The sequence below is a fragment of the Tenrec ecaudatus genome, chromosome 2 (genome assembly GCF_050624435.1).
Source record: "Tenrec ecaudatus isolate mTenEca1 chromosome 2, mTenEca1.hap1, whole genome shotgun sequence".
NCBI lineage: Eukaryota > Metazoa > Chordata > Mammalia > Afrosoricida > Tenrecidae > Tenrec > Tenrec ecaudatus.
In genome coordinates, this window is record NC_134531.1 from 163,936,108 (window position 1) to 163,950,527 (window position 14,420).

At 41.9% G+C, this 14,420-nt stretch overlaps 1 non-coding gene across 1 annotated transcript; it reads left to right on the forward strand.

Annotated features, from left to right (window-relative positions):
• Positions 1–296: 296 nt before the first annotated feature.
• On the forward strand, positions 297–403 carry LOC142442002 (U6 spliceosomal RNA). Its single transcript, XR_012783272.1, has one exon. It is a non-coding gene; the product is annotated as a U6 spliceosomal RNA (small nuclear RNA).
• The last annotated feature ends 14,017 nt before the right edge of the window (positions 404–14,420 follow it).

The window sequence follows — 14,420 nt, forward strand, 5'->3', positions numbered from 1 at the left end:
TTGAACTAGAAAATCAGATGATATACCCTCACAAAAATATACAATAAAATATTAATTGAAAAATAGTTTTAAAGTTAATGAGCTTCATCTGAGTGCCCTCATTTCCTTGTTGCATGACCTTGGGCACCTCGCTGCAGAGGTCAGAGAGTGCATGTTTCATCTATAAAATAGCCATATGTAGCTGGTTAGAAAGGCTTCATATCAGAAGATTTTATATAGAGTGGGAGAAAAATGTGGAACAAACCGCCAAATCACGAGAACGATCAAGCTTACTGGTTGGATAGAAACTGATGGTAGTGCTCACTCAGGCAGCAGATGCACTAACGCTGGAACAAAACAGAGAAGATTAACCTGACTTCTGCACAAGGATGACATGCAAGCTCATAAAGCATTCTATATTTTTAGAAGGAAGAAAATGTTTTTGTTTTTTTTTTTGGAAGAAAATGTTTTGAAATGATTGTAATAGTGATTGTGCAGCACTTCTTGATATGGCTGAACTATTGAATGGTATCATGCCTGGATTATGTTCTCATAAAATGGTTTAAAGGAAAAAAAGAAACTAATGAGATTGATCTTCAGGTCTGGAACTGACCTCATCCCATCACTCAATGTTCAGCCAATCAATAGATAGGTCTGTAAGAGGAGCCATAATTCTTATGAGGTATGTAGACCTTAAAATGGGGTGTATAGAAGGTTTCTACCTCATAAAATTACTGTGTTGGTACATTATAACAATGCCTATCACACTAAGTGCTTATAAATGTCAGACATCGTTACCCAGGGGTAACCGGAGGTATGTTGGAGCCAGTGCTTACTAGGTCATGAGAGCCCCTTTTGGGAGGTCCCTCTTCCCAACTCCACAATCAGAAACATTACATTGGTAGCTTAAAATTAGTCATGGTGTACTGGGGAGAAACAATAAGGGGAGTGGGGAAAGCGTGCAACAGAGTAGTAAGGGGAGCAAAACAAGGAAGTCCCTGCAGAATTCCAAAAATAGATTTTGGGGCCAGGGCATGGCACTCCATCAGATTCCACCCCAAAACACTCCAAAAGGTCAACAAACAAACTATAGGCTTTTCTTTTTCTGTTGTTTTGTTGTTGTTTTACTATGTCTTGTTTTTGTCCTTATTATTGTCTCTGCATGTCTATCTAGATAAGATAGACAGGATACATAATCTGGAGGAGAAAACAATGGGATGGATGATTCTGGGGGGGCAGGGAAGAGGGGAAGGCAGAGGAAAGGAAGGGGGTGTCAATAAACCCAGGGGCAAGGGAACAACAAGTGATCTAAAAATAAATGGCAAGGAGGGCATAGAATGCCTGGTTGGGCCTGATCAAGGGCAATGTAGCCAAGAGGACTTACTGAAACCCAAATGAAGAACAAACATGGTAGTGGTAGAAGTGGAAAGTAAAAGGAAATAGAGGAAAAAACTAGGATGCAAAGAGGTGTAAATACAGGCATGTTCATATGTGAATATATTATATGTAACGATAGGGAAATAGATCTATGTACATATATTTATATGTTAAGTATTAAGGTAGCAGACAGCCATTGGGCCTCTACTCAAGTACTCCCTCAACTCAAGAACACTTTGTTCTAATAATCTGACATTCTCTGATGCTCACCTTCCTGACACAATTGCTGAAGACAAAATGCGTGTTTAAGCAAATGTGGTGAAGAAAGCTGATGGTGTCCGGCTATCAAAAGATATAGGATCTGGGTCTTAAGGCTTGAAGATAAACAAGTGGTCATCTAGCTGAGAAGCAACAAAGAACAAATGAAAGAAGCACACCAGCCTGTGTAATCATGAGGTGTTGATGGGATCAGGCATCAGGCATCAAAGACCCAGAACAAAAATTCATATTAATGTGAATGAGGAGGAATGCAGAGTGGAGATCCAAAGCCCATCTATAGAAAATTGGACACCCCCTTACAGAAGAGTCACAAGGAAGAGACAAGTCAGTCAGGTGCTGTATAGCACCGATGAAACATACAACTTTCCTCTAGTTCTTTAACACTCCCTGTCATGATCCCAATTCTACCTTACAAATCTGGCAAACCAGGGCATGTACATGGGTACAGATAAGAAGTGGAAACACAGGGAATCCAGGACAGGTTACCCCCTCAGGATCAATAATGAGAGTAGGATACCAGAAGGGGAAGGGGAAGGTTTAGGGAGAAAGAGGGAACCAATCACAATGATCTACATATAATCCCCTCCCAGGGGAAGGACAACAGAAAAATAGGTGAAAGGAGACTGCCATTGGTGTAAGACATGAAAAAAATTTTTAATAAATTATCAAGGGTTCATGAAAGAAGGAGGGTGATGAAGGGGGTGGTTGGGGGGGGGGACGAGGAGATGATGCCAAGGGCTCAAATAGAAAGAAAATGTTTTGAGAATGATGATGGCAACAAATGTACAAATGGGCTTGACACAATGGATGGCTGGCTGGATGGATTGTCATTAGAGCTGTACAAGCCCCCAATAAAATGATTTTTTTTAAAGAAACAGGATATCTGCCTACTTCCAAATTATCATCTCAAAATATTCATTGATTTCAAAGGGGAAAATAGTAACTTTACAATATAGACCTATAGCTACACTTTAATGAGCAAAATTAATATCCTTATTAATGGGACCAATCAACACCCACTGCAGTGAAAAAGAAACAACCTCACACCAGGCAGTCCCTGGGTAATGAAATTTTTTAATTGTATTTATAAGAATTTGTAAGTCCCCAATCCCAGCTACGTGGACAGCTGCCCCTGCCCCCAGAAGAATCTTCTTCAGAGGACAGTACTGAAGCTACAGCTCAGGGAGAGGGGCATGTCTGATCAGAGCGCACGGGAGCAAATGAAGGGGGAGGAAGAGAGAGTGGAGCACACCCTGGTCCACCAAGCCTTGAGGACGATTTCTCCACTCAGAGCAGCCAATGCACAGAGAGAACCATAGAGCTGGTCCCACTACAAGACACCACATCTTTCACTGACCCAAAGCCCTACAGGGAACAACACTGGAGACACAGTATGGGAATTACGCCTGATCTGATCCCACCACATCCAGGCAAAACACTAAGGGCATGCAACAGAACATCAAGGGGAGCAGAGCAAGGAAGTTCTGAGGGAGTACCAGAAATAAACTTTGGGACCAGGGTGTGGCACCCCATCAGATTCAACTGGAACACACCCCTAAAGGTCAACAAACAGACCTTGAACTATTTATAGGCTTTTTGTTTGTTGGTCATTGGTTTTGTTGTTGCTATTGTTGTTTTCTTTTTTTTTTCTTTTGTTGCTTTGTTTTGCTCTGTCTTATTTTTTGTGCATATTATTAACTGCAGATATATCTAGATAAGACAGGCTGGATAAACAATCTGGAGGAGAAAACAACAGGACCGTAGGTTCCAGGGGGACATGGGAGAGGGGGAGGCAGGGGAAAGGAAGCTGTGTTAAACCCAGGAACAAGGGACCAACAAGTGATCCCAAATCAGTGGCAAGGAGAGTGTAAGAATCCTGGTAGGGCTTGATCAAGGGCAATGTAACCAAGAGGAATTACTGAAACCCAAATGAAGGCTGAACATGATAGTGGGACAAGAGGAAAGTTAAAGGAAATAGAGGCAAGAACTAGGAGGCAAAGGGCATTTATAGAGGTCTAAAGAGAGGCATGTACATATATAAATATATTTATGTATGACAATAGGGAAATAGATCTATGTGCATATATTTATAGGCTTAGTATAAAGGTAGCAGATGGACATTGGGCCTCCACTCAAGTACTCCCTCAATGCAAAAACACTTTGTTCTATTAACCTGGCATTGTATGATGCTTACCTTCCCAACACGATCACTGAAGATAAATAGGTGCATAAGCAAATGTGGTGAAGAAAGCTGATGGTGCCCAGCTATCAAAAGATATAGCATCTGGAATCGGCTCTCCCTTTCTCCCTCACCTTCCCACCACCCTCCAGGTACCACCACTCTCACCACTGGTCCTGAGGGGTTCATCTGTCCTGGATTCCTTGTGTTTCCAGTTCCTATCTGTACCAGTGTATATCCTCCAGTCCAGTAGGATTTGTACAGTAGAATTGGGATCATGATAGTGAGGGGGTGGAAGCATTCAAGAACTAGAGGAAAATTGTTCATTTCATTGTTGCTACACTGCACCCTCCTCCCTGCAGTCCTTCTGCAAGTAGATGCCCAATTTCCTAGAGATGGACCCTGGCTCCCCACTCCACACGCCCCCCCCCCGCCCGCCTCATTCACAATGCTATGATTTTTTTGGGGGGGTGGGAATCTTTAGTGCCTGATACCTGATGCCTTGGATGCTTTGTGATCTCACCAGCTGGTGTGCTTCTTCCATGTGGGCTTTGTTGTTTCTCAGCTAGATAGCCACTTGTTTATCTTCAGGCCGTTAAGACCTCAGATGCTACATCTTTTGGTAGCCGGGCACCATCAACTTTCTTCACCACATTTGCTTGTGCACTTGTTGTCTTCAGCGATCGTGCCAGGAAGGTGAACATCTCAGACTGCCGAATTGTTAGAACAAAGTGTTCTTGTGTTGAGTACTTGAGTTGTTGAGTTGTTCTTGTGTTGAGTACTTGAGTAGGGGCCCACTGCCCATCTGTTTCCTTAATACTAAACCTATAAATATATGTACCTATATTTACATCTATATATGCCTGTTGACTCATTTTAAAGTTGTTCCAGTTTTTAATATATTTCTGTTTTCTTTTCACCTGGAAGAGCTCTGGTGGTGGAGTAGTTATACATTGGACTGAGAGCCATCTTTTTGGCAGTTCAAACCAGCAGCTCCACAGGAGAAAGACTGGGTTTTTTACTCCGGTAAACACTTACTGTCTCGGAAACCCACAGAGGGTTGCTATGAGTCAGCACTGATTGGATGGTAGTGAGTTTGGCTTGTGTTTTGGTTTTCAATTAGGATTTTTCTCTTTTATTATTTTGCTGTTGTTGCTACCTGTTTTGACTTTTTGTATTTTTGCATGTTTTTATTTTTTTTGGTATGTGAAATCCAGGATGGGTGAATATATAGAGATAGACGATGGATTGATGGTTCCTTGAGGAAGATTAGGGGAAAAGGAGCTAATAATAAGGAATACAGGAAAAACAGGTCCCAAAATGGATTGTGGTAATGATTGTCTAACTCTGTTTTTTATGACAGAGCTATTGAATTGTATGACATGTGAAGTGTCAATAAAACTTTTTAAAAATGGGGAAAAAATTAGCCGTGGTGGAAGGATTTACAAGAGTAATTTGAAAAAAATTAGAACAAATCAGTGCCCTTTTCTTTCTTTTTCTCATTCTCTGTGAACCCTGGGTAGTTGTTAACATTTGCCAGTACCCCACTGCATACATGACTGACATCAGAAGGCGTCAGTGAGTGCTTTCCCTTAGGGAAGAGAGAAGGTGAGGAACTTGGGGTGAGCACAGCACGGCCTGCCCCCTCCACTCTCCACTGGACCCTGCTCACAGTCCTTATTCCCTCTTCCTGCCTCAACCAGCTTCCTTGAGAGCCTCTTCAGACCAGCTCTTTCTCATTATTAATTTCTCAATTCAAAAAACTTCTCACCTCCTCAGAGAAGCCCTGCGTGATCACACGCAGTCACTCCGCTTTGTATTGGCCCCGCTACTCATCGTCACGGACCAAATTCTTATATCAGAGACCGCTTTGTTTATTGTCTGCCTTCCCATCCACCACTTTTATCATACGTACTTATTATATGTGCTCTATATGAGATTGAGAATCAGAAGAAAGTTCAGTAATTTGCCTGTGGTCACAAAGTCAAGAAGTGTCAGCATTGGGAATTGGACTCACATATGGCTGATTCTGAGGCCCATGTTTTTAACCACCTTGCCATGCTGAGTCAACTAGAATGCTGTTTAGGCAACTGGTGAGTCCCAGAAAGCACGAAAGATAGCAGAGCCCCTAGCAGAGGGACCTAATGCTAAGCTATGGGCAGAGTCTGGCTGGCTGAAAAGGTGGATCTTTAAATCCAGAGGCCAGTGCAGTGCCTGGCAGTGGGAGCAAGAAAGGGGACAAAGGAAGGTGTGGACCAGTGTATGTGGTGTTCACCTGACTCACTTATTTATTGACAATGAGATATTCCTCAGAGGCCCATGCATTGAACTGTCAGAAAGAAGCTTCCCACCCAGTGGCAGGTAAGATGAGCTGGGAATGAGTGGACAGTCAAGTTCTCTGCTTCCAGTTGCCCTCTCCTCCCTCCAGGAATCACATCACTCCCAGAGCCTCCCAAAGCCGAACTCAGTCCTCTGGCCAGGAAACCATCAACTCCACACAAGGCAGCAAGCATCAGACTGGGAAGTGGGGGATCCAGTGGGAAGACTATTACTGGAGTCAAAAGACAGGCTCGCTCAAGACTGCCAGGACTGTGAGGGCTCGTAGCACAATGCCTGGCACAAGCCAGTGAAAAACCAGTTGCCTTCAGGTTGATTCTGGCTCAGAACAATAGCCACGGTCAGCGTGAAGCTGTGCTCCGAGGGGTTTTCAGTGACAGATTTCTCAGAAGTCAGCCATCGGGGCTTTCTTCCAAGGCACTTCTGGGTAGACTCGAACCTTCACCTTTCGGTCACCCAGACACCTCACCTTAGTATGTGCACATACTAAGCACAGAATAAATACTTAGCTGTTGTTACTAGTTCTGGTTCTGTGTGCACTAGGGTGCCACAGTCTCCCCTGTGCGTCCCCTGCCTCATATGCAGAAGACAAAGTATTGCGCCGAGCCCTCTTCTCAGAGCAGTTGGGAGGCCTTGAGCCTTGCCAAGCACTGAGCACTATGCCCACACATACTTATGGAATATGCATTATGAGTGTCAACCACAAAGGCTGGCAGAATATACGTTATTAGCATTTCAATAGCACCGGAAACTGGAATAGGTTATCTAGGGAAGTAGCAGGTTGGTTCTCTGTCACTGGATTCATACGGAGAGTATTGGAGAGAAGAAAATCGTGAAGAGTGGATATTTAGATTCCCCTTTCTCTGGAAGATGGTGCTATACAGTGGCTTAGCTTCAAAGCCTAGCACCATAGAAACAAATCCCAGTTAAGCTCCTCATTAGCTGTGAGACTATTATCAAGTTCCTTAGCTCCTGAATTCTCAGTCCCCTCATCTATAATGCTGGGGTAACAACAATGCTTGCTTGTTATAGATGGAATTGTGCCCTCCCATCCTAACTATGGTAAAGTCCTAACCTCTGTACCTGGGGTTGTGACCCTGCTTACAAGTGGGGATTTTCTTTTGTCATGTTAATGAAGGTATGCCTAAGGACCAGTCCCATATTGAATCCCTGCTGAGCAGAGTCCTATAGAGAGGGCAACATAAATAGACTCACACTTGAAGATGACAAATAGGAAGGTACAGCCTCAGACAGCCAAGGACAACCAGGAAATGCCTGGGGCTGTAGAAAGAAAAAGACAAGGGCATGTCCCTGAAGTCCATAAGAAGAGAGATCATAGCCCTTTCCACACCCTCCATTTAAATTCCTAGGCTCCCAAACTGAGTGACAATACATCCCTGTTCTTTTGTGGTACAGCAGAACTAGGCAACTAAGACACTGCCTTATTTGATTGCTTTAAGGATTCAGTGATAGAATGGGCAGGCACTTGATTTATGAGCAGTCCCTGAGTGGTACAGTTCATGAACTTGGAGCCCACCTAGGGGCAATCTACTGAAAAAATACATAAAAGTGATTGAAAATATGACCAGGATCAGAATGTGCAATGCCTGCTCTTAGCAAGAAAGGAGGCAGGAGTGGGCTACCGTGTTAGGTGGATTGGAGTTGGTTTTGGACTCGTAGCAACCCGATGTACAACTGAAGGAAATGCTGCTTGGCCCTGTGCCACCCCAGCAATGTCGGTTAGGTTGGAGCCCATTGTTGCAATCAACATGCCAATCCAACTCTTTGAGGTTCTTCCTACTTTTCAAGGACCCGCTACTTTATCAAGCATGATGTCCTTTTCCAGGGACAGGTCACTCTTGATGAAATACCAAAGTACTTGAGACAAAATCTTACCATCCTCACTTATTGACTGTACTTCTTCCAAGTCAGATTTGTTTCTTCTTCTGTCAAGCCATGATATTTTCAATATTCTTTGCCAATGCCTTAATTCAAAGGCATCAATTCTTCCATGGCCTTCCTTATTCTTTGTCCAACTTTCACATACACATGAGGCAGTTAAAATACCAGGGCTTGGCACAGGAGTACTATGGTCCTTGTAGTGATATTCTTGTTCTTCAACACTGGAAGAGCAAGGTCTTGTGCAACTGATTTGCCCAATGTAACACATCATTTGATTTTTTGACTGCTGCTTCCATGATCTTTGATTGTGAATCCATGCAAAATTAAACTTGACAAATTCTATTTTTTCTCTGTTGTTCATAATTAGGTAAATTGTGAGTATTTGGGGTTTTTTTTGTTTTGTTTTTACTTTTATCTGTAATCCAGTCCTTGCTATTTATCAGTAAGAGCTATAAGTTCTCCTTGCTTTCAGACAGCAAGGTTGGGTCACCTGCAGATTGCAAGTGGATTCCTCCAAGCCTAATGTAGCATTCTCCTATAGACAATGCAACTTCCCAGATTATTTGTTCGATATACAGATAGAATAAAAAGAGTGAAGGAATACAACCCTCACATACACCTTTCTTGATTTTAAACCATGTGGTATTCCCTGGATCAATTTGAATGATTGTCTCTTGGTCCTCATTAGCACAACTTGGAATTCCCATTTTTTCTCAATATAATCCTTTGTTGCTTATCCTCCACACAGTCAAATGCCTTTGTGTGGTCAATAAAACATAAGTAAGGGGAGGTAGGGGGGAAAAAAAAGGACCTGATGCAAAGGGCTTAAGTGGAGAGCAAATGCTTTGAGAATGATTGGGGCAGGGAATGCATGGATGTGCTTTATACAATTGATGTATGTATATGTATGGATTGTGATAAGAGTTGTATGAGTCCCTAATAAAATGTAAAAAAAAGAAAAGAGGAGAAAAAATGATTAGGGCAAGGAATGTACAGATGTGCTTTATACAATTGATGTATGTATATGTATGGACTGTGATAAGAGTTGTATGAGCCCCTAATAAATTGTTTAAAAAAGAAGAGTTGTATGAGCCCCCAACAAAATGATTTTTAAATTAAAAGATAAAACATCTGAAAAAAAATAAAACATAAGTAAATATCTTTTTGGTATTCTCTGCTTCCAGCCAAGATTCATCTGCTGTCAGTGATATCATTCTTCATTTAATGTTCTTTTGTGAACCCAGCTTGAATTTCTGGCAGCTCCCAGTTACTATATTGCCACAACTATTGTTGAATTTTCTTCAACAAAAGTTGACTTGCATGTGATAGTCATGCTATTGTTTGATAATTTCCATACTCAGGTTAACTCTCTTTGTAATGCACACAAACGCGGATCCCTCCCAGTCAGTTGCCAGGTCTTGCGAATTTCTTGGCATAGATGAGCTTACTTAAACAGATCTATTGGTAGTCTGTCAATTCCTAGAGCCTTGTTTTGGGCTAATACCTTCAGTGAATCTTCGACTTTTTCATTCATACCATGAATTCTTGATCCAATTCCATCTCTTGAAAGATTTAATGTTGATTGATTCTTTTTGGTAGAATGACTTTGTCTCTTTGATCTTCGCTTGATGTTTCTTGCATCATTCATTATTTTACTCTTGGAATCCTTCAATATTTCAACTTGACCCTTGACTTATTATCACCCTATTCCCACCCTAGTGTAGGATGTACCATCAATAGCTAGAAGTGGGTAAGGTTCTAGACCTGCTCATTCACTTCCTCTCCTCCCTGGCACCTTCTGTTCTAGGTCTCTCTCTCCTGCTCCAACATCCACTATACAGGGAGATCCGTTGCGCTTCCTTTTCTGGTGGTGGAGAAGTGAACTGGACTCCTATGGCCCAATATTCCATATTGTCTTCGCTAATGTGGTGGTCTTTATATTAATGTTGAATATAATACAAAGTTGAGCATAATACAAAGTATAACTCAAATACTGAAAGAACTCAAGAGAAAATTCAAGCCTCCACTTGCAATCTTGAAAAATTCTTTGGAAAAAATATTGAATGATGCAGGAAGCAGCAAGAGAAGATGGAAAGAATACACAGAGTCATTGCACCAAAAAGAACTCGTCAACACTCCATCATGTTAGGAGGTAGCATATGAGCAAGAATCAATGGTGCTGAAGGGAGAAGTCTAAGCGGCAGCACCGAATGCATTAGCCAAAAACAAGGGTCTAAGAATTGATGGAACATCAACTGAAAATTTTCAGCAAGCTGATGAAGCACTGAAAGCACTCATTCATCTATGCCAGGAAATTTGGAAGACAGCTACTTGGCCAATTGACTAGAAGAGATTCATATTGTGCCCATTCCAAAGAAAAATGAACCTACAGAATTTTCAAACGATAGAATAATATCATTGATATTGCACGCAAGTAAAATATTGTTCAAGATTGCCTAACAAAATTGCAGCAGTACATTGGCAGGGAACTGTAAGAAGTTTAGGCTGGATTCAGAAGAGGACGTGGAACAAGTACTATCATTGCTGATGTCAGATGGAGATCAACTAACAGCAAAGAATACCAGAAAGATGTTGACTTGTGTTTTCTTAGACAATGCAAAGGTATTCAACTGTGTTAACCATTCCAGAACACTTCATTGTGCTTATGAAGAACTTAGGCCTGGATCAAGGGGTAGTCATTTAAGCAGAACAAGGGAATATTGCATAGTATAAAATCAAAAGGTGTGCATAAGGCTTATACCCTTCGCCATGCCTATCCAATCTGTATGCTGAACAATTCATCAGACAACTTGGCTTATGTGAAGCAGAATGTGGCATCAAGATTTGAGGAAGACTCATTAACAACCTGTGATATACAGGTGCCCCAATCTTGAGCTTGCTGCAAGTGAGGAGGACCTGAAGCACCTGCTGATGAAGATCATGGAGTGGAACTTTCCATATGGATTACGACTCAATGTAAATAAGCTTAAAATCCTCACAACCAGACCAATAGGTAGCATTACGATAAATGGAAAAAAGGTTGAAGTTGTCAAGAATTTTGCCTTCTGTGGGTCCAAAATCGATGCCCGTGGAAGCAATAGTGACGAGATCAAAAGACATATTTCATGGGTAAATCTGCTGCTCAGGACCTCTTTAGAGTATTGAAAAGCAGGTGTGTGACTTTGAGGACTAAGGTGTGTCCTCAGTTAAATAATCGGTGGTCAATTTGAGAGTATTAAAAGTGCAGGGGTGGAGTTTAGCCTTTCAATCAGGTCGCAGTTTGATTACCTCATTTGAGGAGCTAAGAAGATAAATAGCTCTCTGGAGGTGGTACACATGCTCACTCCCTGCAAGACATTACTAATGAACCTGATAGAGCTACACTGATGCAGCCAGAGCTCTGGAGCTGGAGGGGCCATATGGAGACCCCTGCCAGAGCTGAGATGCCTCTACTGCCACTGTGTTCACAAGACTTTCCACCTGCTGGCCTGTGATCTTCCTGCATTCAGCATCATTTCATGTGTTGCATGAGTCTGAAGAGGAATTTGTGGATTGGTGTCAGACATATGGGCTAATGTCAGACTTATGGACTTGATCTGGACTGGGCTGGGATGCTTTCTCAATATACAATTGCTCTTTTATATAAAACTCTTTCTTAAACACATATGAATGTCTCTGGATTTGTTTCTCTAGTCTACCCTGACTAACACATTATGGTACCTTGGGAGTGGGGTACTGTTACGGCTTAATAGAATAAAATAATTTGTCTTAAGTTACTCCATTTTGAAAAGCTTAAGTGCCTCCCCCATTCTCAGAGAGGTATGTTATCTTGGAAAAGCAAGTCACTGTGACCTTGCAACTATCTGCTGGTAAATGTGAGCAAGAAGTTTTGCAAGATCATCTGGTCCAAGATAAGCTGAGCAGGACGTGCTGAACTACCCGCATCCCTGTTATCTTGTGTAAACACCCTTTCCCATTCCTTGCTCAACCCCCCTCGCCTTGCTGGTTTTAAGTGTATAAAAGGGAAAGAAAAATTTGGCCTGACGCTGCAGTGTTGGACCCTGCGTGGCCATGCTGTAGCCCAAATCCGGATTTGTCTTTTTGTCTATTTGTCTTTTTGTCTTTCTGTAATAAAGTTTTGCTTTGTTACTTCACAACTGCTTGTGGGTCAGTGGTCTATGTTGGGCGCAACTCCGTAACAGGTACTAGAGAAACAAATCATAAAGATAGAGAGTATATGCTTGTTCAACCTCTGCTTCATGGTAATTTTACTTCTTTGGCTAATCAGAAGTCAGCTATGGCCACGCAGTTTACTGGGTTGCTTTCTGGAAAGAACATGGGAAGTGAAAGTTTTTATTCTTTTCAGTCATTGTAGTCTTTGACTATCCCTGTGTGAAATGGGGAAAATTAATTGTGATTAATCTATATGTTGAGCTCAGGGGACAAAATCTCCCCTTGAATTTCTCAGAGCTGCTCAGTGAACATGACTGACAGGTCAGAATGGCTGACAGAAAGCCTGCCTGCCTGTGGCTTGATGCTGTCAGAGACCTAATCCAATCCCCTATTTTGGATCAATAGAATAGTTTAGATAGGGATTAAGATAAGATAGATAAGGATTGAACTTGATGGTTTTAAGAATTGAGTTTAGGAACTGATTCTACTTTGTTTATACTTATTTCTTCTGCTTATTATTGTTGATATAATGATTGATAGAAATGCTTGTTGGAAAGTATGAAAATAGAGAGTTTGTAAGTCCACTTGGGTTTAGTCTACCCAGATTAACACAGTGTGGCTAACCCAAGTCATGGTATATTCCATTACCTCATATGCTTGTGAAAGTTGAACATTGAATAATGAAGACCAAAGAATAGTTGATGCATTTGAATTTTGGTGCTGGATAAGAATATTGAAAGTACCATGGATTGCTAAAAGGACCAATTAATTGTCATGGCAGAAGTATGGCCAGCGTGTTCCTTAGAGGCCAAGATGGCAAGACTTTGTGTTATATACTTTGGACATGTTGTCAGGAGAGACCAGCCTCTGGAGAGAAGCATCGCGCTTGTTAAAATGGAGGGGCAGTGAAACAGAGGAAGGTCCCCAACGAAAAGGATTGACACTGTGCCTGCAAGGATGGCCCAGGACAGAGAAGTGCTTTGTTCTGTTGTGCATACGGTCGCTATGCATCAGAACTGACTCAGGAGCACATAACAACAACAACATAATGCAAAGTAAAATAAAACATACAACACCCTGGAGTTAGAAAACCAAAGGGGAAGAACCTATTTGGCTTATTTCAAGCTGAAAGAGCTGAAGAAAACACTTAAACCTCAAGTTCCAATATTGAAGGAGTCTATGGGGAAGGACCCCTGGGGGGCATAGTAGCTTACAAGTCGGGCTACTAACTCCAAGGTCAGCGGTTCCACATCACCAGCCTCACCTTAGGAGAAAGACGAAGTTTTCCACTCTGTTAAGGTTGTCAGTCTCAGAAACCTACCAGGACAGTTCTACTCTGACCTACAGGGTCATTGCGAGTCAGAATTGGCTTGATAGCAGTCAGCTTTGTGTAGGGCAAAGTATTCAGTGATGCAAGAAACGTCTAGAGACTATGGAAGGAACACACAGAGTCATTGCACCAAAGGAACTGGTCTACAGTCCATCGTTTCTAAGGGACCCCGTGCTTAAAGACTAATGGTGTTCAAAGAAGAAGCCCAAGCTGCACTGAAGGCATTGCCAAACACAGGCTTCAGGAGCTCACAATGGATATGTTTAAATAAACCGATAAAGGCCTGGAAGTACTCACTCTATACCAAAAAATTTGGAAGACAGATTTTGTTGAACAAAATTCAACAATAGTTGCAGCAATATAGTAACTGGAGCTGCCAAAATTCAAGCTGGATTCACAAAAGGACATTAAATGACAGCTATCATCACTGACATCAGATGGATCTTAGTGGAAATCAGAGAAAACCAGAAAGATATTTACTTGTGTTTTATTGACCATGGAAAGACATCCAACTGTGAATGATTACAAAAATGGGTAACATGGAGAAAAATGGAATTCCAAGCTTTGCTAATGAGGAAACTGTCCATGGACCAAGAGGCAGCGTCATTCACAGAGAAGAAGGGAAAACTGCATGACTTCAAATCAGGAAAGATGTGTATACAGGTTTCAACCTTTCACTATTTTCTACCTGTATGTTGGACAAACAATCCGAGAAGCTGTTCTGTCTGACGAAGAACGCTACATCAAGACGGGAAGGTGCAACAACCTGCGATATGCAAGTGTCGCCATCTTGCTTGCTGAAAGTGAGGAGGACTTAAAGCGCTTGCTGGTGAGAGACTGTATTGATCAGTATGAGTTCAAGAT